General features: G+C 42.8%; 1 long non-coding RNA gene across 1 annotated transcript; it reads left to right on the forward strand.

Annotated features, from left to right (window-relative positions):
* The first annotated feature begins 9,002 nt into the window (after positions 1-9,002).
* LOC128341289 (uncharacterized) lies at positions 9,003-13,558 on the forward strand. The gene is made up of 3 exons (XR_008314319.1): positions 9,003-9,129; positions 9,241-9,480; positions 12,467-13,558. It is a non-coding gene; the product is annotated as an uncharacterized LOC128341289 (long non-coding RNA).
* The last annotated feature ends 9,788 nt before the right edge of the window (positions 13,559-23,346 follow it).

Below are 23,346 nucleotides of genomic sequence, written 5' to 3' on the forward strand. Positions count from 1 at the left end.
TATCAGTCCTTCTGGTCTCTTTGAATGTTTGCATGCTTATTTGTGGAAGTGTGTGGTTATGTTGGTTATTTTGATGTCTGTCTTGCCCCAGTCAAGCAAACTGATCCATTGGTCCACTTATGTGACAAGCTCAAAAGCCACCACGAACTCTTTTAGCCTCTTCTCACAATCCGTGTGAAGGGCTAGAGGGCGGTCTGCAGGGAAGGTGGATTAAACTTACCTTCTCCACAGATGATCAAGGTGATATTGCTGGGCGTGCTCCCCGCCGAGGCAGCGGGGAGGGTCAGGGACTGGCTGCCACATGATTTTTAAAAAATGGGGTCAAGGGAGTGCTTGTTCCCTTAACCTCATTTCAAGGTTGGCTGTTTAGGCGCATTTGCCACCATGTTACTGCTGGGATTGATCCCGATCCTGGTGGTTCATACGTGCGTGCAAAACTGGGCTGGGGTCCCTCAGCCCGGTTTTGCACACTCGTGTGAATAGTGTCAGCAATCTGGCCACCCGGTAGGAAAGTCTAGGATGATAATTCACAAAAGACCAGTCTGGGTTGCAGAAGCGAAACACGGCTCAGAAATGTCTCTCTCTCTGGCTCAAGCTGAAGGCTGTTGACACTAGGGATGACGTACATTGTCTTCCAGCAGCTAACTGCAAGCTGTAGATGTGCTTTATAGTTCAAGTTGATAACTCTCAGCTGGCAGGGATTCAAGGCTTATCAGCCCTCTGCAAGAGGCACTTACTTCTCCTGATGGATTCCAACTGTGCCTGCCGCCTTGTGACCCGTCTTTGCTGTGGAATCAGTGGGGGTTGCCTGCACAGCTCATCCTCTGGTCCTCATCCTCTCAGTCCCTGTCTCTGCTGCCTCAGATTGCTGTGCCTGCTCTGAGACATCAGCCGGACCTGCCTCAGCCGTCTTTTGGGAACCAACAGCTGGGCTCTGCTCCTCAGGCACCCCTGCATCGGCTGAAGGGCTGTCAGCATCCCCTTCCTCCTCGCTGTCTGAGGGCGAGGGCATGACAAATAGCATCTTTGTATCATCATCACTCACCTTATTTGAATGATCTAGGATTGGCATAGCTCCTCTATCAAATAGGAATCATGCTTATGTCTCATAACTTTCAGGACTATGCAAACCTGGTGTTCCACATGGAAGAACTAAATATGTCCTCCTCTTAGCTTCCTTTCTTGTTTGCTTTTCTTCACATGGCTGGTGATGATTATAGTCTCATATAGGTCTCCTGCAGTTGCTCTTTGTGGTGTGAACAGAGCTGCCTCTGAGTTCCTCCCTTCTTCCTTCAGATGGTCACAGAGTAGTTGTTATTTTCTTGGCATGCCATGACATGTTTACAGCTTCCATCTTCTAATGGAGCAGCCACAGCCAGATGCCACACAGATTGTTCTCATTTTAAAATTAGTTATCTTGTGTGATTCAAAAATAGCTTTTTATGAGCCACAAGAATCTTAGTTAAAAAGTCAAGAAAGGGTGTGTTTCTGCCTTTAGAGTAGAACCTGGGGTTATTTATAATTTCTCCTGTGAGACAGGTCATGCAGTAATGAATTCCTTATGCACCTCCACATTGTAACATACCTCAACAGCAAAACTGAGGTCCATAACGTGTTGCTTTGCTCACATGCTATATAAAGATAACATTAATTTGGCACCACAGAAGTCCTGTTAGCATTTTGTAAGCAGCACTTGGCAATGTGCTGATTTCTGCAACAAACACCTGTTGCTGACAACTGTGGGAACAGATGTTTCTTTCCCAGAATCATCATATTTTAGAGATGGAAGGGATCTTGGATGTCTTCTGGTCCAACTCCTTGCTCAGTGCAAGAAACTGCTGCAACAGCATCTCTGTCAGATGGCTCTCCAGCCTCTGTTTGGAAACTCTGATAAAGGAGAGCCCACCACTGCACAAGGCAGACTGTGAAAGAGAGCCCACACCTGCAAAACTCTGGTGAGGGAGTACCCACTACTGCACAAGGAGAGCCTACCACTGCACAACTCTGGTGAAAGAGAGCCCACCACTGCAGAAGGAGAGCCCACCACAGCACAACTCTGGTGAGGGAGAGCCCACTGCTGCACAAGGCCTACTGTTCCACTGTTGGACAACTTTTTCTTTCAGACATCTAACCTAAATCTGCTTGCTTGTATTCTCAACTCACTGGTCCTAGTCCTGCCCTCAGGAGCAACAGAGAACAAATCTACTCCTTCTTCTATGTGACATCCCATCAGATATTTAAAGATGGCTATTGTATTCCCCCACCCTCAGTCTTCTCTTCTCCAGGCTAAACATACCCAGCTCATTCAACCGTTCCTCACAGGACTTGATTTCCAGATAATGGAAACCAAATCCTTACTTCTGTACCATGCCCCAGAATAGTCTCTTACCATTTCTGATTAAGAGTTCTGATTAAAATTCTGAAGTGACACTCTTTCATATCATACTGATTGCACTCTTTCATATCATACAGATGCATGATACAGATTTCCCCTTAAAAGCCACAGCAAAAAGATAATTCATATAGTACATGAGTTCTGAAATACAGCAATGTTACTGACATAAATAAATAATTTAAGCTTTCTGATTCACCTTTTGGCCGCCAATGGGTCCACAAAGCAATGTACAACAATGTAAGCATGCATCATAATTTAAACAAGTTGTTTTAGTAAGAACTAATCAGCCTACTTTCTTTTCACTGTCTCTACAACTGGACTAAATTTGGTTCAAATCGAGGTCCACAAGTTAGAACTCTTGCACCTCAAATTTTCATGTGTCCACCATCTTGGTCAGGGTGGATGACATCATTACAAACTACACCACTGAGGTGTCCCTATGTGTCACTCACTACAACTGTACCAAATTTGGTTCAAATCGGTTAGATAGTCTTCATGTTAGTGCACTTGTGCCTCAAAAGTTCACACATCCATCATCTTGGATCAGGGTGGATGACATACCACAAACTACACCACTGGGGCATCCCTATGTGTTCATACAGCTGTAGCAAATTTAGTTCAAATCAGTTAGACTGTCCACAAGTTAGTGCACTTGCGCCTCAAAAGTTTAAGTGCCTGCCATCTTGAACTGGGTTGTATGACATCATCACAATCTAGCTCCAGGCAGTTTTGGAGGAAACTGATTATCTAGATCCATTTCAAACTGGCTTTAGAGCGGGCTATGGGGTTGAGTCTGCCTTGGTCAGCCTGATGGATTACCTTTACCAGGGAATTGACAAAGGGAGTGTGACTCTGTTGGTTCTTTTGGATCTCTCGGTGGCGTTCGATACCACCAACCATGGTATCCTTTTGGATCTCCTGAGGGAACTGGGGATAGGAGGTACTGCTTTGCAGTGGTTCCACTCCTATCTCTCAGGCAGATTCCAGATGGTGGAACTTGGTGATGGTTCCTCTTCAAAATGGGAGCTATTATATGGAGTCCCTCAGGGCTCCATTCTGTCACCAATGCTTTTTAACATTTACATGAAACTGCTGGGTGAGGTCATCAGGAGATGGTGCAGGGTGTTATTAGTATGCTGATGACACCCAAATCTATTTCTCCTCCTCCTCCTCCTCCTCCTCCTCCTCCTCCTCCTCCTCCTCCTCATGAAATGGCATTCACTCCCTAAATGCCTGCCTACGGGCAGTAATGTGCTGGATGAGGGATAACAAATTGAAGCTGAATCCAAGCAAGATGGAAGTACTCATTGTGGGGAATCGGAATTTGAGAGATGAGCTAGATCTTCTTGTGCTAGATGGGGTTACACTCCCCCAGAAGGGACAGGTATGCAGATAAGGAGTACTCTTAGATCCAGGCCTCACCCTGCTACCTCAGTGGAGCGTTTTCTATCAACTTTGACTGATTCAACAGCTGCGTCCATTCCTTGAAGAGAATGATCTCAAAACAGTGGTGCATCAACTGGTAACCTCCAGGCTCAACTACTGCAATGCGCTCTATGTGGGGCTGCCTTTGTAACGTAGTTCAGAAACTTCAGTTAATTCAAAATGCAGCAGCCAGACTCGTCTCTGGGGTAACCCAGAGAGACCATATTATGCCTATTCTAAAACAGTTGCACTGGCTGCCGATATGTTTCTGGGCGAAGTACAAAGTGCTGGTTATTACCTTTAAAGCCCTGAAGAGGTTGGGTCCAGGCTACCTTAGAGAGCGCCTTCTTCTGTATGTTCCCCATCACGCGTTGAGGTCATCTGGAGAGGTCCGTCTCCAGTTACCACCACTATGTCTGGTGGCAACTTGGAACCGGGCCTTTTCTGTAGCTGCTACTGGCCTATGGAATGCACTCCTGGCAGATATCAGCAGTTTAGACTCTCTGTCAGCTTTTAAGAGAGCCCTAAAAACTTACTTGTTTGGCCTGGCCTTCCAAGGTTTTTAAATAGTTTTTCAAAGTATTTTAATTGGTTTTAAATGGTTTTGAATTGTTTTAAAATTGTTTTTATATTGTTTTGAGCACTGTTTTTTAAATGGTGTGTGTTTTTGTGTCTTTTAAAACTTGTTGTACACCGCCCATATCCTTTGGATAGGGCAGTTTATAAATGTGATAGATAGATAGATAGATAGATAGATAGATAGATAGATAGATAGATAGATAGATATTGGTCCAAGCATTGCAAAATTGATGGTGGGGGGATACACAGACGGACACACACACAGAATGTGGGGTGATCTCATAAGCCTGTTGGAAAGTATGCTAAAAATGAAGAACATCTGAAATGAATCTAAAACTAAGATATAATATCCAACTCCAATATCTAAGTTCTCATAAATACTAGTAGCAGAATAACACTCATTTATAAAACAGCAACTCCTTTCTTTTATCTGGGTGTGGTTAGAATAATAGAGCTTTCAAGATATTAATCATCTCCCCTTTCACACCCTGGGTTCGATCCTCTTTTCTGCCCTAGTTCCAGTGAATCAAACTTGATAGAAAACAGTCTTTCTGACCGAAAACTCTACCTTGTGTGAGGACAAAGTATAGGGCTCTGTAATTAGGAAATGCTCAGAGGCAATTTTCTTTATTACTTCTTAGCATCCCCAGAGCTGGCACTGAAAATGGGTTCTGTGGCTGAGCTCTGGTGAGCTATGGCTCAATTTTAGCTCCATCAAAGCCCTGATTGTACCAGACAGAGGAGCTCTACAGCTGCAGCCCCCAGCCTCATGGGGGCAGCTTTTCTGTGACACTCACCACTGCAGATTCTCCAGCAAAGCACAGGTTTTTTGAGATCAGCACCACCCATGATCAGCGCCTCCCATATGATAGAGTCATTCAAACACAGCCCCTAGCCACATGAGAGTATACCAATGTAAAGGGTTACCTTTTTAAGGTGGTGATTCTTTTAGCATGGGGTGAGAAACTGGCCCTATCCATCCCCAGCACAGCATCCCTCCAATGGCTGTTGCTAGTGTCTATCTTACGTGTTTGTTTGTTTTTAAAGATTGTGAGCCCTTTGGGGACAGGGAGCCATTTTATTTATTTGTTTGTTTATAACTATGTAAACCGCTTTGAGGAGTTTTGTTGAAAAGTGGTATATAAATATTCACTTAGCTGTAGTTGTAGGGTCTAAAATGCAGCTGAAGAAGCTATAACTGGGATTTTAGCCACCTTAACTTGAGCCATCTGATACCCTGCCTTCCTTTAGGGTATAATTTTATTAGTCAAACTGTATGAGTTGTCTTTTCTCATATCCCTCTGTGGTGTTAACTGTCTGTGAAGTCATGGATGGGTCCAGCTTGCAGGTTTTTGCAAATGTGGAATTAATTTTGGGTTTCAAGCATCTCTGGCTGAGCTTCAGATCCTGGTGTATTATTTATGGCTTTGAAGTGGTGCATGCAAATAATATTGGACGGTTCCTACACAGTATGTACGTGGAACTAGACTAAACTTCTTTGTTTCTCCTCAGAGAATTAGGATTTGTTCAACCATGAGTCTTAGAGCAAAATGTATTGGACATGAACTCATTTGAACTAACTAAACAAACAATGCAAGGGCTTTCGTAGAATTGCTGAAAACCAAATCCATTAAGTATGAAGCAGATTTTGCTTCATTCAGCTATTCTTTGCCCTCGAGACCACACATTGTGGTTTCCTTTTTGCTGGCCATTTATCCCTTTAAATTTAGCCAGCTTCAAATACAACATAGTGTGTATTAAATTAAAAAATGTTCAAGTATTTCTTATACTAAAGGCAGATACTTCTAATACTAAAATCTAGGGGTGCTTCTGGATCTGGGCCTCTCCCTGGTGTCTCAGGCTGAGGCGATGGCCAGCGGTGCCTTTTATCAGCTTCAGCTGATAAGCTAACTGCATCCATTTCTTGAGATAAATGACTTCAGAACAGTAGTACATCTGCTGGTCACCTCCAGACTTGACTACTGCAATGCACTCTATATGGGGCCACCTTTGTACGTAGTCCGGAAACTGCAATTAGTCCAGAATGCGGCAGCCAGGTTGGTCTCTGGGTCATCTCGGAGAGACCATATTACTCCTGTATTGAAAGAGCTACACTGGCTGCCAATAAGTTTCTGAGCAAAATACAAGGTGCTGTTTATCCTCTCTAATAAAACGCTTGGTGTCCGTCTGTGGACGGACACCAAGCGTGCATTCGTGCCTGGCCTGTTCTGGGCATGCGCGAAGCGCATGGCCAGAACAGGGCAAGGGAGGCACGAAAGGCAGGACCCGGCGGCCATCTTGGGCGGCCAGAAGCGGCCGCCCCGAAGAAGCCAGAGAAGCGGCGGCGGGGGAAACTGACCGAGGCGGCGGCAGAGCCGCCGTCTTGGCCAAAAGAGACGGAGGCCGGGGGTGGAGCGGAGGCCATGCAACTTTTAAAAAAATTGCTCCCGCAGCCGAAGCCGCCGACCGCCCACCCTCCCTCCCAGCTGCCGAGTCCCCCTTACCCTGGCCAACTGCTGTCGGCCGAAGACAGCCCTTAATTTAAGAGGCAGAGAGGAGCTCGCAAGCAGAGCTCCTCTCTGTGCAAAGCCTCTTGCCGAACTGCCGCTTTGGGCGCTTGCGTCCCTTGCGCCCAAAGCGGCAGTTCGGCAAGAGGCTTTGCACAGAGAGGAGCTCTGCTTGCGAGCTCCTCTCTGCCTCTTAAATTAAGGACTTCCTTCGGCCGACAGCAGCCGGCCAGGGTAAGGGGGACTCAGCAGCTGGGAGGGAGGGTCGGCGGCGGCGGCCGCGGAAGCAATTTTTTAAAAAGTTACATGGCCTCCGCTCCGCCCCCGGTCCCAGCCTCCGTCTCCCCGGCCTGGCGGGGGCAAGTCCCTGGGCCGATTTGGCCCTTAAAGGTAGGGGTGACACACAAAGGAGCTGGGAGGGCGGCCGGACGGCGGAGGGAGGGGAAATGGCGGGGGGGGGCCAGGAGTGCCGTTACTAGCGCCCGTTATTCAACGGGCCAAAATTCACTTGTTACCTATAAAGCCCTAAATGGCTTGGGCCTTGGTATTTAAGAGAACGTCTTCTTTGTCATGAACCCCATCGCCTATTAAGATCATCAGGAAAGGTCTGCCAGCAGTTACTACCGTCTTGTCTGGTGGCTACTCGGGGACGGGCCTTCTCAGTTGCTGCCCCGATGCTTTGGAACACGCTCCTTGCTGAAATAAGAGCCTCCCCATCTCTGACCATTTTTAAAAAATCTTTAAAGACACATTTGTTCACCCAGGCTTTTAATTAAATACTGTTTTAATAGTTTTAACATTGTTTGAAAATATTGTTTTAAGGTTTTACATTGTTGTAATGTTTAAACTTTTTGCTGTCATTTATTTTAACCAGTGTTCTAATTTCTTTGTTTTCATTTATCTGGTTTAACTAATGTTTTAACTTTTCTGTTTTTTGTTGTAAACCACCCAGAGAAGTAAGTTTGGGGCAGTATAAAAATATGTTTAATTAATTAATTAATTAATTAATTAGTCACACAAATGGACTGAACTCTGCTGGAAGTCTACGGGGCTGCCTTTTCATACCAGAAGATTAATTGGCTGTTAAAAAACCCAGAGAAAACCCAGCTGTCCAACAAGCCATGAGGAACACAGCATCCTCTCGTTTGTTGTGGGAATTGAAGCAGTAAGGAGCTGTGTTCCTTAGGGCTCATTTTCCTCAGGCCCATCTTCAAAAAAATGTTTTTTTGTGAAGGGCTGAATATTACTGGCCTGCCATGTCAGCAGCTACATGGGGGAGAGAAATCCCCAGATTTCATGTGGAACAGGCCTTATGAGTCAATAAGTCAAACACAGCCCACCAGTCAGGTATGGCGGCTGCAGCAAACCAGGTGTTGTGAGAGTAGAAACCAAAGGTTTCCATGAGTGGAGGGAAATGGAAGGGAAATGTGTTCTGGGGAATGGGAGCAGAGAACCTAGGGCAGCAAGCCATTTTGAAAGGTTGCAGCAAAAACTGCATAGTAAAATTTGTGTATTGCTTCTCGGCCTTTTGGCTAAGATCAAGTGTGCGTATTGCACACTTCAGCCTCCTATGCCATTTTATAAAGTTTGCAGCAACAATATTGCACCAGGAATTGGATAAATCCAGGGGCGTAACTACTATTAGGCAATGGGAGGCAGTCGTCTTGGGGCCCCACTGCCTCGAGGGGCCCCCCCAGAGGCACATCACATGACTCCCCACCCACCCATGTTGTACCCCCTATGAATTATGTTGAGTCTCTTGGAGATCGGCAGGAGCAGAGAGTAAAAAAACTAGATTAAGTGTGAACTGGATATTCACCATATTCATAATGGGGATGTGAGTGTGAGTGCACTATATATTGTGAAGTGTGTTTGTGTGTGTATATCAGCGAGGGGCCCATTTTAAAATCTTGTCTCTGGGCCCCCTCCAACCTTGCTATTCCCCTCGATAAATCTCTTACATTCTGCTGTAAAAATAGGCTGGGTTGTCAAGGACAGGGCCAGTGAAGCACTGACAGGCAGTTGCCAAGGGCCCAAGGCACTCATAAGAGCCCCCTGCAAAACCACTTCTGTGCTCATAGCCTTTGTGTGGTGGCGGGCAGCAGAGCAACTCTCTGGGCTCACCCAGACAGGAGTGGGCCCATAGTCGGCAGTTAACCAAGGGCCCCCTGAAATTTGGAGCTGACCCTGGTCAAGCACTTGGCAGACCACAGTATGTGACTGGTGGGTACATTCCATGTGGTGGGCCCCTAGACCCTGATCTAGGGGTGTTTCCAGATGGAGAAATATTCTTTTTTAAAACAGAAGTTTTTTCTGCTTTTCTACTGTTTCCAGAGAACGACTTTGGCCCTTGAACAATTTGGAGCACCATCTGCTGCCAATCTGTAATAGGAGTAATCTGTCATTAGTCTCAAAAACCTTCATTCTAATCACCAAAAATGGGTTTCACAGCTGAGAAGACCATCTTCCCAGTCACCACTCACCTCACCTCAGAAGATGGGGGCACCTGCAGGAGAGCGACAGTGAAGTTGTCTGTATATGGGAAGACTGATATGGGAGTAGACAGTCCTTCAGGTACCCAGGTCCCAAACCATGTAGGGCTTTAAAAATAAGCATCAGTTTATTTTAGGATTGTTTAGAAATCAGATTGCAGCCTTAATATGATAAACCATGAAGCTACCTGGATGCATTCCTCAACATGCCTTATGCTATTTCTCACCAAATGTCAGCTCATATACACCTTCCATCTTCTAAGTGTCATGATGAAATACGGTGTTGTTCTTTAAAGTTCAGGCTACAATAAATCTCTAAGTTTTGCCACAGCATTTTAGGGGATTTTAAAACATTCTGACATCCTGCGGGGGGGGGGGGGGGGGATCCTACCCCATTGAAATCAACAGGGTGTAAAATGCAACTCTTGATTTTAAAGTGTAATTTTGTGGTTATATGTGTGAAGTAGTTTGCTTCTTATACCAATGAAGGGTTTCCCCTACAACCACACCATTATATGGTAAGGACAATGTGTATCCTAAATCCTGAGCAGATGCAAACGCAATGCACACATAAAACAAGAATTATTTAAGAGGCAGTAGGGCACTGGTGTTTAGATTTGTTCTGTTGAAATTTTCTTCCATTTTGTTTGTTTTTACCTGTAATTATATGGATGAACTGGTGACTCCACAGTGTGTTTATTACTTTAATTCCCAGTGAACCATACTGATAAAATTTACTGGATAATAAGGATGTGGAGAAATGACCTCTACAGCTTGTCATGTTCAACTATAAATTTAATGAAAGAGCAAGAGTTTTGTTTACCCCCTTTAATTGGCCCCAACCAGGCACAATTAGTACTGGGGGTTTATGTTTTCATTTAGGTACTCAGATGTATAATCATTTGGCTTAATACAATTTAAACTAGCTCAGCATGAAAACGTCAAGCACAGAGAATAAATTCTGGGATTCTTGTTCATTTCCCACAGGCCAGCAATCCAGCATACTGTGGAATAGGACAAAGGCAAATTTAAAATATCAGATGTTTTTCCCCTCCTAGTACTTTAATTAAAAACCCTTCTCATTACCCTGCTGTTTGGATTTATGCAGATGCAGAGACTGTTCTCATGAACAGCCCAGCCCAGCCCATGAGAACTGCCAGCATCCGCATGGATCTTGGCAGTGCTGCAGTGCCAAACCCAGTGTCGTAGCCAAGCTCTTCGCCAAGGATAAGGGCACGAATGTGCCTTAATCCCGGCTCTGGGATTGTGTGTCAGTGTGAGCTGCTCACAGCTTTTGCTGACACAGAGATGAGTGCCTAGAGTGCCTGTGCACTTTGGGATCCATGGAGGCAGGAACAACAAATCCCATCCTCAGTTTACCAGTGCAGCTTGGAGCAGCTCAGAGAGTTAACCCTGCCTCCCCTGCCCCATGCAACCGCATGCGGTTATGTGAACAGCCCTACAGTTTGTTTTAATAAGTACTTTTTATTATAATTGGCTGGCATGGTAAAGACAATTATTCAAAGTAGTCCACTGACCTTAAAAAGTATTGCCATTTAAGTTTTTTTAAAAAAATAGTCCCATTGCAATTTAAAAGGAAATTTCAAAAAATAATTTCAGTGGTTTTACTTTAATTTTCATCATGTCAGCCAGTACTTATAAAATAATAGGCCAGTTCACATGATGAACATACTGTCAGTTAAAATAAAATGAAGATCTCAGTGGCACAAGTGCTCTCACAAAGCTTTTTGTGTGTACTCAGGGGTTTTTTTGGGGGAAATCCCAGATCTGTGCCACAAAAGCTCAACATTTAACCAAGACTGATAAACTGAGTTCAGATCTAAGATTACTAATTGTGGTTAAATGTCAGGTTTTTGTGGTGTGGGTTGGTCAAAAAATTCTGAGTTCACACGACAAACTTCATGACAGCACGCTTGCCACCAAAAACTCAAATTTTAATTTAACTGACATCGTGTTCATTATGTGAACCAGCCCAATATTTTTAAAAGACTGTTTGAAGAAAATAATTATCTAAAAATAACATTTACTTTTTAAAAATTAAATTGTTTAAATAGAAATATAATAGCATGTCCTCCACATGTTATGTAACCTTTTATAAGTTCTCTTAAAGAAGAAAGGTGGGATACAGATTTTTTTAAATAAATAAATAAATTGTCAATTTTGTTCTCTACTCATGAGTTCTAGAGTGCTTTTTTTACCTCTAGGATCAGGCTTAAATGTCTTAATGCTGGTACAACACTTAAAAATCCTTTGTGCTTGAACATCACAAACATGACTTGCAGCTTGACAGAAGTAAGGGGTAAGGAAAATGCTCTAGATCAAACCAATCAAAGAAGGTAAATAATCTTCAATTAGTGTGTCAAGTCTTTCCAAATTACAGCCAATATGTTTAGAATGGGGCTGCAAAAATTACTAGTTGGTTGGCAGCTTTAAGGATTATGAACAAGAACAAGAAATATACAGGAGATTAAGCAAAATTATATCTCTTTACCAACTTAAACTTAAACTCTTAAATTCTTAACCAACTTAAACTTTCAAGTACATTGCTCTGAGCTCCTCAGAGCAAGAGTGGGATATAAATGTAAAAATAAAAAATAAAATAAACTTTGCATCAAGCAAATTAGTTCAGTGAAAATTGAAACCTTGTGCATTTCTGAAGCAAACTAAGTTGGTCTAATAAAAGAGATCATTTTGGGGTTTTTTTGCTTCTGCTGTTATCAATGACCATTATTATTATTTATTATTATTATTTTTACATTTTATATCCCGCTCTTCCTCCAAGGAGCCCAGAGCGGTGTACTGCATACTTAGGTTTCTCCTCACAACAACCCTGTGAAGTTGGTTAGGCTGAGAGAGAAGTGACTGGCCCAGAGTCACCCAGCAAGTATCATGGCTGAATGGAGTTTTGAACTCAGGTCTCCTCGGTCCTACTCCAGCACTCTAACCACTACACCACACTGGCTCATCATCTGATGTATCTTAGTGACTTTCTCCATTTTTTTGCTGGGTAAATCTGACTTTAATTTGACCTTCTTTCATCTTTTTAGGCAGGAAAAGGTCATATCCAGAAAGAGTGGTACCTGAAATACTTGTCCTTTTGTGAGAGCTATAATTCACTGGGGCCTTTTATGCCAGGAGCCAGTCCACTGCTGAGTATTAGAACTGCCGATCATAATTATCCAGCAAAAATGGAAACAAAGGCTGCAGAACAGCAGTGCTCTAGACAACTCTCTCCAAAGAAAATCTGACCCACAGCCTTGGATGTGGGTGACTAGGAGAGAATGAAGAAAAGTCAAGCTCCAGTAACTTTTAATGACAGATCTTGTTAGGGTTAAAAAAACAGCACTGCCCTCATGCTGTGATTACATCTGAATAGGAACCCGTCACCCGAACCACTCCAGGTTGCAGCATTGTGAACAGGCTTGTTCTTTCTAAATTAATCATTCTGAGCTACTCAGCAAAGGGACCTGGGTACACAACGCAGCTTGAAACACAAAACTCACTGCAGGCTGCCAAATAGCGGCCTAAATGATTGCTGCTGCTTTCCCTGACGCTAGCCTTTTTCTTTCCTTTCCCTTTTTCTTGCAAAGAAGAGGATACAAAGTGGGTCAAATTAGGAAGTGATAGGCTTCAAACCTGCAAAAAATATTGCAAACAAAAGCTCCCCCACTCTCTACACACCACTACCAAAATACACAAATTAATACTTAACAAACTAGTGTGACCCACTGTGGAGTTGGCTTTCGGCCCTGGAGGTCTGCATTCACATTCCAGTTCACACCGGGACTCACTGAATGGGCTTTCTCTAGCTTTGGTGTTTTTAGCATGGAACTTATGTTGACTGCCCTCTTTCACAGGGCTGTTGGAAGGATATGGGCCTGGTATATGAATGGGAAATGGCTTGCAACACAGACGCCAGTTCATATATTATCTAGGCAATGCGGTGATCATTTAAAACACTGCTTCTGTGTGGTCTTGCTCCACACTGGAGCAGCAGAGGTGCCAAGGGGATTTTCTGGGCCCAGTAAACTATATGTGGATTAGGTCCAGTTGCATTGTGAGCTTTGCAGCAGCCCAAGAAGAGGCCAGTGCTTCCTACCTTCATGGCTGTCCCACCACTGCTCTCCACTGCCAGCCACGAGCCTTGCATCTGCATCAAGACACATGCCGATGCAGGGGGAATGGCCAGCACTGGGAAGAGGGACACACAAGCCATCAGTCCCCAGCTGGGTGTTCTTTCTCTCCCTCGCTCTGTGTGAGGGAGAGAAAGAAAGAAAGATGGGCAAAGATGGGCGGCATCCGTCTTCCCCAGCTGCAAGCACTTTCTTTGCTGGCTGGTGCAAGAGGGGGTGCCCTGGAGGAGGGCAAGGGGATAGCTTGGCAACCCCTGGACTCCAGAGGTCCAGGGACATTTGTCCGCACTGTCCAGCAGTGGCTATGCCTCTGATTAAGTTCCCACCTGCAGTCTACTGGCAAGAATGCTGCTTATATACTATTAAATCATTCTAGCATTGCAACTTCAGTCTATTTCATTTTTATTTCACCCATTCTCCCCCTCACTTATCCTCAGAGCTACCCCACAAGGTAGGTGATACTCAGAGTTGGTGACACCCAGTGCACTTTATGACTGAGTGGGAAGTTGAGCCCAGATCCCAACCAGGGGCGTAGCTATGGGAAAGGGGGCCCGTGTTCATCCCTCTTTCTGGCGGCCCCCCAGAGTGAGGGACACAATGAAGAAAATAGGGAGGGATGGAGCTGGAGGGCCCTCAGAAGCTGGGGGCCCATGTTCTTTGAACCCTTTCGCTCAATTATAGCTACACCCCTGATCCCAACTTTAATTATTGCACCCACCTCCAGCAGGGCTTACTCTCTCAAGTGAACGAACAGGAGGCAGTCTTGGATCTAGACTTACACGGAATTGGGTTGTATGCTTAACCAAAGGACGGATAGAAGCATTACTAGTCAGGTATTAATAGATCACCACACTCAGAGACCCACTCTACCGATACATTCCATATCGATATCTATGTTTCTCTTAGGCATACCTGTCACTAATCCCATGTATGGCAGCTCTTGCGAGAGTACGTGAGGATAGCGGTGGGGATGGGAGGATGGTGGCCAGGCTGGCCAGCGAGCGGGGGGGGGGGGGCAGCAAGGCCATCCGGCGGGTGGTGAGGGGAAGTGGTGGCCAGGCCGCCTGGCAGGCGTTTACGGAAAGTGCCAGTGGGCGGGCAGTGAGGGGAACTGTTGCCCGAGAGCGGTGAGAGAAAGCGGACTGGGAAGGGGAGAATGGACTGGGGCTGAGGGGGGGGGGGGGAGAAGAGACTGGGGCTGAAGGGAGGGGAGAGAATGGACTGGGGCTGAAGATGAAATGAAGGTGGGTGGAGAGACAGGGAGAACTAGGGGCACAGATGCTCTGAGCCAGATCAGCTAGTTTTGTTTCTTTGGCTTTATTTGTATTTTGTATTTTAAATTGTGTAAACTGCCGTATCGGACAAGTACATATAGAAATAATGCATATTAGCCATGAGAGCTAAATACTCGCCACAAGCAGCTCTGATTACCAGTTGCAATGGTAAGCAGGAATGTGCATGAAATGGATTTTCCATTTTGTTTGGAGCTCGAAACAAAACATAGATGGCCGAAACATTTTGTCGAAACAGCAGCTGAACTGCTTGTTTCGCTGGAACAAACCTCAAAGTGTTTCAAGCGTTCCAGCCATAGGGAACAATGCAGAAACTCGAAACACCCTATTGTTCTCATAGGTTGCTCCTAGGGACACCAAAGTGAGTTGTGTGGTAGGGCATGAAGAGCCCCTGGTTGCACAGTGGTAAAACTGCCACCCTGTAACCAGAAGGTTACAAGTTCGATCCTGACCAGGGGCTCAAGGTTGACTCAGCCTTCCATCCTTTCGAGGTCAGTAAAATGAGTACCCAGAATGTTGGGGGCAATATGCTAAATATGCTAAATCATTGTAAACCGCTTAGAGAGCTCCGGCTATAGAGCGGTATATAAATGTAAGTGCTATTGCTATTGCTATTGCTATGATGGGTGCTGCCTACCACCCAACCCACAAAATATATGGGCAAGCAAGTGGTTTTAAACAAAATTTTAACCTTTCCCCTTAGGATCCTATGGGGGTTTTGGAGAAAGGTTAACAAACAACCACCCACTTCATTCATTCATTCATTCATTCTGTTATGAACGGTCTATAACCTATCAGACTCAGAAGTATGGTGAAATATAGGCCTGTATCTGACTCCATTTTATATCAAGAAATGAAATGATACCTGAACTCTGGCACCCAGGTCAACTGCTCTGGGAGCAGGAAGAATCCAGCATTGTGTTGTTAATGGATATGCAAGGAAACACAATGAAGCCAGGTCTGAATGCTGAATGCTACAATCCATATGCAAAATTGCAACTGACTACCAAGGTGACTGTGAGAGAGGCCAGGGAATGAACTTCTTTCCTGTTGCAGAGATCCATGCTAATCCCTGCCAAACGATTAGCACAATTGCTGTCTATAGAAATTCAATATTGTCAAATGGATACTGAGAAAATACTTGTGGGCTTAAGTATCTTCTCACTGATGATTCTGTCCTAGCCAAAATGTATTGAATGTCCCACACATGTAAATATTCTCTTGTTTTCAATTACAAGAAAAACACTGGATAAAGATACAAAAGAAATAATGTAATTGCTGTCTCACAAAGAATATCCTGAATCCCCTTACTAATTCTTGACTTAACACCTTTTCGACTGGCAAGGATGCAAATATGCAGATTTGCTGTGGGCAATGCTCCCCACCCCTCCCTTCCTGAGCGCGCAGTTTACAGAAGATGAGATTCAGAGATCTCTCTGAATCTGGCCAATATCCTGAATAATCAAGACTTTGTTCAGAAGGTAGCAGCACATTATCACCTTTTGGACATCCAGGAAAAGAGGAGATCTTTGAATAGATTCTATTCAAGGATCAAAGAGAAAATCACTATAAGAATGAGGCTTTTGAGACAGAGAGTTAGCAATCTTTGCCTACAGCAAAGCTGCTCACAAGATCCCAGAGTTTGCTGCTAAAGCTGTGGGGCAAAGCAGGAACTCTGTTCATGAACAGAAACTACAGCAATGCCTGAGTTCTGCTGCCCAAGCTGCCTGATCTGAAGCAACTGCACAGCTCCTGTCTCCGCCAGCGCCTCACTCCTTCAACTGAAGTGATTCTTCTCTCTCCAGCCTCAGATCCTGGGTAAATATGCTGCTCCTTTATAGGCCTTGGATTCCCCTCCATCTTTTCCCTGCTCCCTTCTCCTTCCCCCCCTTCTCCCCTTCCTTTCCTATACTAACTCCAAACCATGCCATCCCTCAGCCTCTCTCAAACCCACCTCCCTCTTTTCTGCCTGTATTTGAAATGTATTAGAATCTAGGAAGATTTAATTACACACACATAAGCTAGTTAGGCACACAGTGAATATTGGTACTGGTTAGGACGTTCTGTTTAATTACTGTTGCTAAAATTGATAGAGGGTTCTGCTTTTTGCCTTGCTAGATTAGGTCTTTTAAACTCAATAAGCCCATTGAATCTTGAGGACTGGTTTGGTCTCCTTTCTTCTTTGCATCCAGATCATATGTGGTCACTAATACAAAAGAACTTGGTCCAGACCTATTTTATATACTGGCTAATGAGCATGTTTAGTATATGAATCAGGCCTGGCCTGTAACAATTCATTCATTCATTTGATTTCTATACTGCCTTTCCAAAAATGGCTCATGGTGGTTTACACAGAGAAATAACAAAACAAATAAACAAGCAAATAAGATGGAACCCAGTCCCCAAAGGGCTCACAACCACTTGCCCATTTCTTTTGTGGTTTGGGTGTTAGGTAGCACCCAAAGTGCCCTACCACCCAACCCATTTTGATGTCTCTAGTTGCTTCCAGCGGGGAACAGTGGGGTGATTTTAGTTTCCCCATCGTTCTCTATGGCCGGAACAAGCTGCACTCAAATCAGGAGACATTCATGATTCTGGGATTGCACGGTTGCTACTTAGAGCAATCTAAGAGAACCAAAAGAAACATAAAAGAACTCCAAAGTACTGATTCAGATGAAATCAGTGAATAAGAGCTAAACTAAACCAGAATAATGCAGTACCACCTCAATAATAGAACAAATTATTTAGAGTCCTCAATTCCAAGTAGAATGAACAACAGTTCCAAAGATTCATTAACATGAATCAATCATCATAATCATCAACATCATGTAAAGATACAGGTGCCAATTGTTATTCTCAGGGGGGTCTGTTCTTGCCTATAGGCGTGAATACGGAAACCACGAATGAAGAAAACCTACATCTAGCGAGCAAGAGGTTGTTGGTTTGAATCGCTGCTGGTATGTTCCCCAGACTATGGGAAACACCTATATTAGGCAGCAGCGATATAGGAAGATGCTGAAATGCATCATCTCATACTGCGTGGGAGGTGGCAATGGTAAACCCCTCCTTTATCCTACCAAAGAAAACCACATGGCTCTGTGGTCACCAAGAGTCAACACCTAATCAATGGCACAACTTTACTTCACTTACTTAGCTCTTCAGCCATGCCCCCCACCAACCCCCAATTCCTCTAATTTAAATATATCTTTATCTATATCTAGCGGGAATTTCTTTTTTAAGTGCCACCAAATGGCTCTGCACAATAAAATGGCAGTCAGCATTTATTTATTTATTCACTCAAAACTGTGAATAGGTGAATTTTAGTCTATTTTTAAACTATGAATAAAGAAACTCTGTCCTCAGATATGCAAAACCACGGTTGTTGAAGCTACAGATAACGAAGGCCACCTATATAACAATCTGTATATTACTACGGAAAGATATTTCTCCTCCTCCTCCCCCTCCCCCTCCCCCTCCCCCTCCCCCTCCTCCTCAAATCTTGGCTACGATCTACCTGTAATTGTGGGCAACTAGTTATGTATAACACCTGGTGCTTCCAGGTGCAGACATGCATTCTTAAGAGCATAAAATGATCTGTCCAGCCATCTCAATAGGCAGACCTGTGTCGGAAGATCTGTGAAAACAGAATGCCAACACTAAAATGCATGTATGTTTCTAAGAGAGAAGACCGGGGTGGGAGTGTGGTGACAGAAGTAACTTCTACAGTTTTCTTGATTTTACTCTGATAGACATTATACAGATGCATCTTTCATTCTGTTTTCAAGGAGACCAGAAATTTATTGACATTAGAAGCTCAGATTCATAGGAATATGAAAGCCAAATCATAACTGTGAAACTGAATGCCAGAAACAACAAAGAAATATAATCTGTTTATGTAATTTTTGCTTAGCAGCTGTGGCTTTCTGCACATGTGCCTTTAATTTTCTCACAAACTGAGTTTCAATAAACGTCAGTGATTGTGAATTTCTGCAAATATTACTTTCCCCCCTCATTAATTACCATATTTCTCTAAATCAAAGACAATGTTTTTTCCAAGTTTTTTGTTGTTAGAAATCAGGAGGTCATCTTCAATTCCAAGTCGTTTTCCGTTTGGGTAAATGTGTTTAAACTCTTTTTAAAGGGTTGTCTTAAATTCAGACGCCTTCTATTCTTTACAAAACAGAAAACTTTTATTTGTCTGAATTTTGTTTTTTTTTAAAGTTCTGGTAATTTTTACTATGCTGTCTAGAGAGAGAGAAATCAAGGGCTGAATCCAGAGTAACACTGTGCTAGTGCAGCAAAAAAGATGCACACACACACACACAAATTCACATGGCTGATTAGCTGCTCAAATTGTCAGTCTCCGGCACTCTCAGGTTGCTTGCACAAGCATTGAGCTTGTGCAACATGGACAGCGGATCGCTTTGCATCATTCTCTGCAACATATGTAGACTGAGAAAGAGGTGTCACAGCAGGAGGTGTCCACAGGTTGTGCAAGAATATCATAGGGACATAGGAAGCTGCCATATACTGAGTCAGACCGTAGGTCCATCTCGCTCAGTATTGTCTACACAGACTGGCAGCGGCTTCTCCCAGGTTACAGGCAGGAATCTCTCTCAGCCGTATCTTGGAGATGCCAGAGAAGGAACTTGGAGCCTAGATGCTCTTCCCAGAGTGGCTCCACCCCCTGAGGGGAATATCTTACAGCGCTCACACTTCTAGTCTCCCTTTCGTATGCAACCAGGGTGGATCCTGCTTAGCTTAAGGGGACAATTCATGCTTGCTACCACAAGACCAGCTCTCTTCCCTGTCGCACCAGTGCAACACTAGTCTGGAATGCAAGCTCCTGACTTCGTGTAACTAGCTAGTGCAACTTCCTTGCACCAGTGCATGTTTGCACTAGTGAAGCAGTAGTCTGAATGTCAGGAATTTACATGTACCAGTGACTGAATAAAAGCATTATCCATTGCTTGGTAAATAGCTTGCTTTGGATGAAATTGAATCATTGCTGCATTACTAAATGTAACAGAGGCTCAGAATCAGCCATATAATGCAAATAGTGCTGCTCAGATCAGAGCATCAAAAATGGCTCATACATACATCAGTTGAAGAATGCCAAGGGTTCTAAGCTTGGAATTTTTCATGGGATGGATATGGCAAGCTGGGGAAATCCCATGCAAATATTCAATTAGCATGGGCCAGAAGTCTGGTTTCCCACCATCCCCACACATTAGAGTTAATTTGTTTAGGCTGCAGTCTTCTGTCTTCTTACTTAAGTGACTAAATATTTTCATAAGTTCCCAAAGCCTGACCAACAGTAATTACTCTGAATAGCATCATGACAAACACCTTGGGTTGTATCCAAAGAAAGTTAGTCGTGACTAAGCACCATTGAAATCAATGAGAAAACTGGTCATGACTAACTTAAATCCCGTACTAATTGACTTAATAATCTTTCATTTTTCACAAAATGGCATCCTGTCAGTTCAGCACCTAGATTCTCCTCATATAACAGTAGCCACAGATCCGCTGTGGTGACAAGGCCTCACAAAAAAGAGCAGAAAGTTTCTGTTTTACATTAAATAGTAGTTTAAGTTCTGTCCCCCGCCCCCATACTTTATAAGTATAGGAGGGGGGAACGAAGTCCAACATAAGCCGAACAAACAGTTGCTCTTGTTTGCTCATAGGCATCAAGAATATTTTAAGATAGGAAAAGGCACACATTTATTTTTCTCAATGATATTTTAATTGCTTATGTCATCCCTCATCCCCATGGATAGCCTTTTGTTATTTTTTTTAAAAAATGGCTTAATTACTTTTTGAAGCCTTCATAGAATCCATACATATAAAGCGCTTTTCTTTGGACTTTCAAGACCTATATTTGGAGTTGGCTCACTCCCAGCGCACTCAAGCAGATAGTCACGTAGGTAGCAGTGCAGCCAATTTTGATGAAGTAATCATAGTTGACTGCCTCGCTTGGGCTATCCCACAAACATGTCTGCAAACAAAAAAATTGGGCAAGCATATTGGTTTTGATTCTGAATTCATTCAGATATGCTATAGCTATGTCAGAAAGTACAGAGACACCTTCACGGACTGTTGCCTACGCCTCGGCAGCACAGCTCTGCAGCAGTCTGCTAGACAAAAAGGGAGCTTGATGCAGATACCTTAATAAGCATCCCATCTGTGAGGTCATTGGGATATTTCAAACGACTTTCAACTCTCATTAGTTTAGAGTTTTACACAAGTATGGCCTTATCTTTTGTAACTTTTGCAGCCAAACTTCATGGGAAAGTCTCTGAATTGAGTGACACTTTTACCCATGCGTCAGTCTTTAGTAATGAGTCCCCAACTGATGATTCTTTTACAACTTTTTAGAGTATCTGTTTGCAATAAACTTTCACATTGTGAATTTCATCGTTTATACTTACAATACTCTGGCTTCTGCTATGCAAATCTCATTATTTCTAATAGGCTGCAATTAGGGTCTTCAGGCTGGTGTTCACAGCCATTCGGAACTGTTCCAGAATAACTTTTTTTTTGTTTCTGTATTCATGAAATGCATACATTTGAGAAAGCATTGACAAAAGACTGTGTTTACGACACTTTCAACTTTTAAATATCTTTTAAACTCTTATGAAGTTTTCAATCATGTAATGTGAAACCAGTTTTGCAGAGATCAGGATGTATTCTAAGTTTTTAAGTAATTATGATGAATTGTTCTTCATATGGTGAAAAACATATTAATAAAGTTAAATGGTGCTTCATAAAAGAATAATGAAAGTTAATTTCCTGCCAAAAGGCTCTAAATTAATCTGGATAAATTAATCTGGGGAAACCACAGGAAGTAAATAAATATGAAAACAAGTAATAAAGTTATATAAGTGATAAGATGTGGTGAGATTGAAAAAAAATCTCACTACATCTTATCACTTGTATAGCTTTTTTATATGTCATTTTAATATTTATTTACATTCTGTGATTTCTCCCGCTTAATTTAGAACCTTTAGGCTGGAAAATAACTCTTTATTCTGATATGAAACAGCATGTAGAATGGTATGAGAAAATTTCTGAAATTGGATTTTTAAGAGGAGTTGTGTTTTGTTTTGTTTTAATGCTAAGGGGGAAAGTAAAATGTGTGTACGCTAAGGGCAGTTTGCACCTGCTCTTGGCAGTGTTTTTTGTGAATGTACACACATGAATATGGTTTACCACACTCTGATGTTTTGCAACAATCAGGAATCTAGTCTCAAGTCCTAAGATCATCTATAAATAAGGTAAGAGGATTATCCATTGTATGTTGCTCCTCCCCACCACCAGCAGATAATGTGTATAATTTAGATATCATATATGTAAAAGATTATGGCAGAACTTACCCTAAGAACTTACCAAAAGTCAAGGACAAAAAAGGCATAGAAAGCAAGTGTGTAAGTAATTTTCATTGGATATAAAAGAAAAAAAGCAACAACTTTTTAAATTGCTTAATTTTTGTTATTTGATGGATTAGGAAGCACAATAAATTTTTTGGTAGATAATGGTTGAATAGAAGTCACTGGGCAATTCAAAAAATGCTTGGTAGTAGAATAATGCAGTAGTTAAATTGAGAAATTGGGAACTGGTGGATTTGTTTTTAAAATGCAATGGAACTAACAAGGGAAGGATGGGTTTGTTCCAGTTCATCAAATATGTATTGTGGGTGGCAGGGGGCAGGAATGGATATCTGCAAAACTAAGCAACAGAATTTGGGAAGAAAGGAAAGACAGAACAATAGCATCTGCCTTCCATATTTTGGGATATAATGTAAAGGTGGAACTCACACATCTTTCCCATGAAGAGATGTAGAAGCTGTACTTCTATTGACAATACAAGTATCCCTATAATGAGATGTTCAAGTGTTCCCTTCACACAGTACCTTGGAGCAAAGATTTGCAAGTAATAATGGGCAGAATAGTTTGGAGTTTAACGATATAAGGCTATACAAATTTTAGCCATTTAGGTCCAGCACATGGTTGAACAAACATATGCCAATGGGACTCAAGAGCACATAATTTTCTTATATCTTTTTGCTCTGTAAACTGCTTTAAGAACCTTTTTGTTGAAAAGCGGTATATAGATATTTTTTAATGGCAGCAACAATAATAAATTGTGCTGGACTGAGCCAGAACATCTAATTTTTAAAACATTCTGGGAAGGTTTTATTTCCCACAAACAAAAGTGAGCTCAGAAACCTTGGTTCCAAGTATTCAATTTAAATTCAACATTATTTTATCAATCTCCATAAAGGATCTATTATTCCCATCCATGGACTTCTTCATCCATTTCCCCCTTGAACCATTTCTTCAAGTATTGCTTTTGATGGCATCACAAATCAAATTTTGCTAAATTCCTCTAAATTTCCTTTTGCTCAATTCTAAAATTTGTTAAATTCTAAAATTAAGGGGAATTTAGCACAGATTTGTGCTAAATTCATCTGAAAAATGAAGCATGAAGAATGATTATACA

Source organism: Hemicordylus capensis, chromosome 1 (genome assembly GCF_027244095.1).
Source record: "Hemicordylus capensis ecotype Gifberg chromosome 1, rHemCap1.1.pri, whole genome shotgun sequence".
NCBI classification, from domain to species: domain Eukaryota; kingdom Metazoa; phylum Chordata; class Lepidosauria; order Squamata; family Cordylidae; genus Hemicordylus; species Hemicordylus capensis.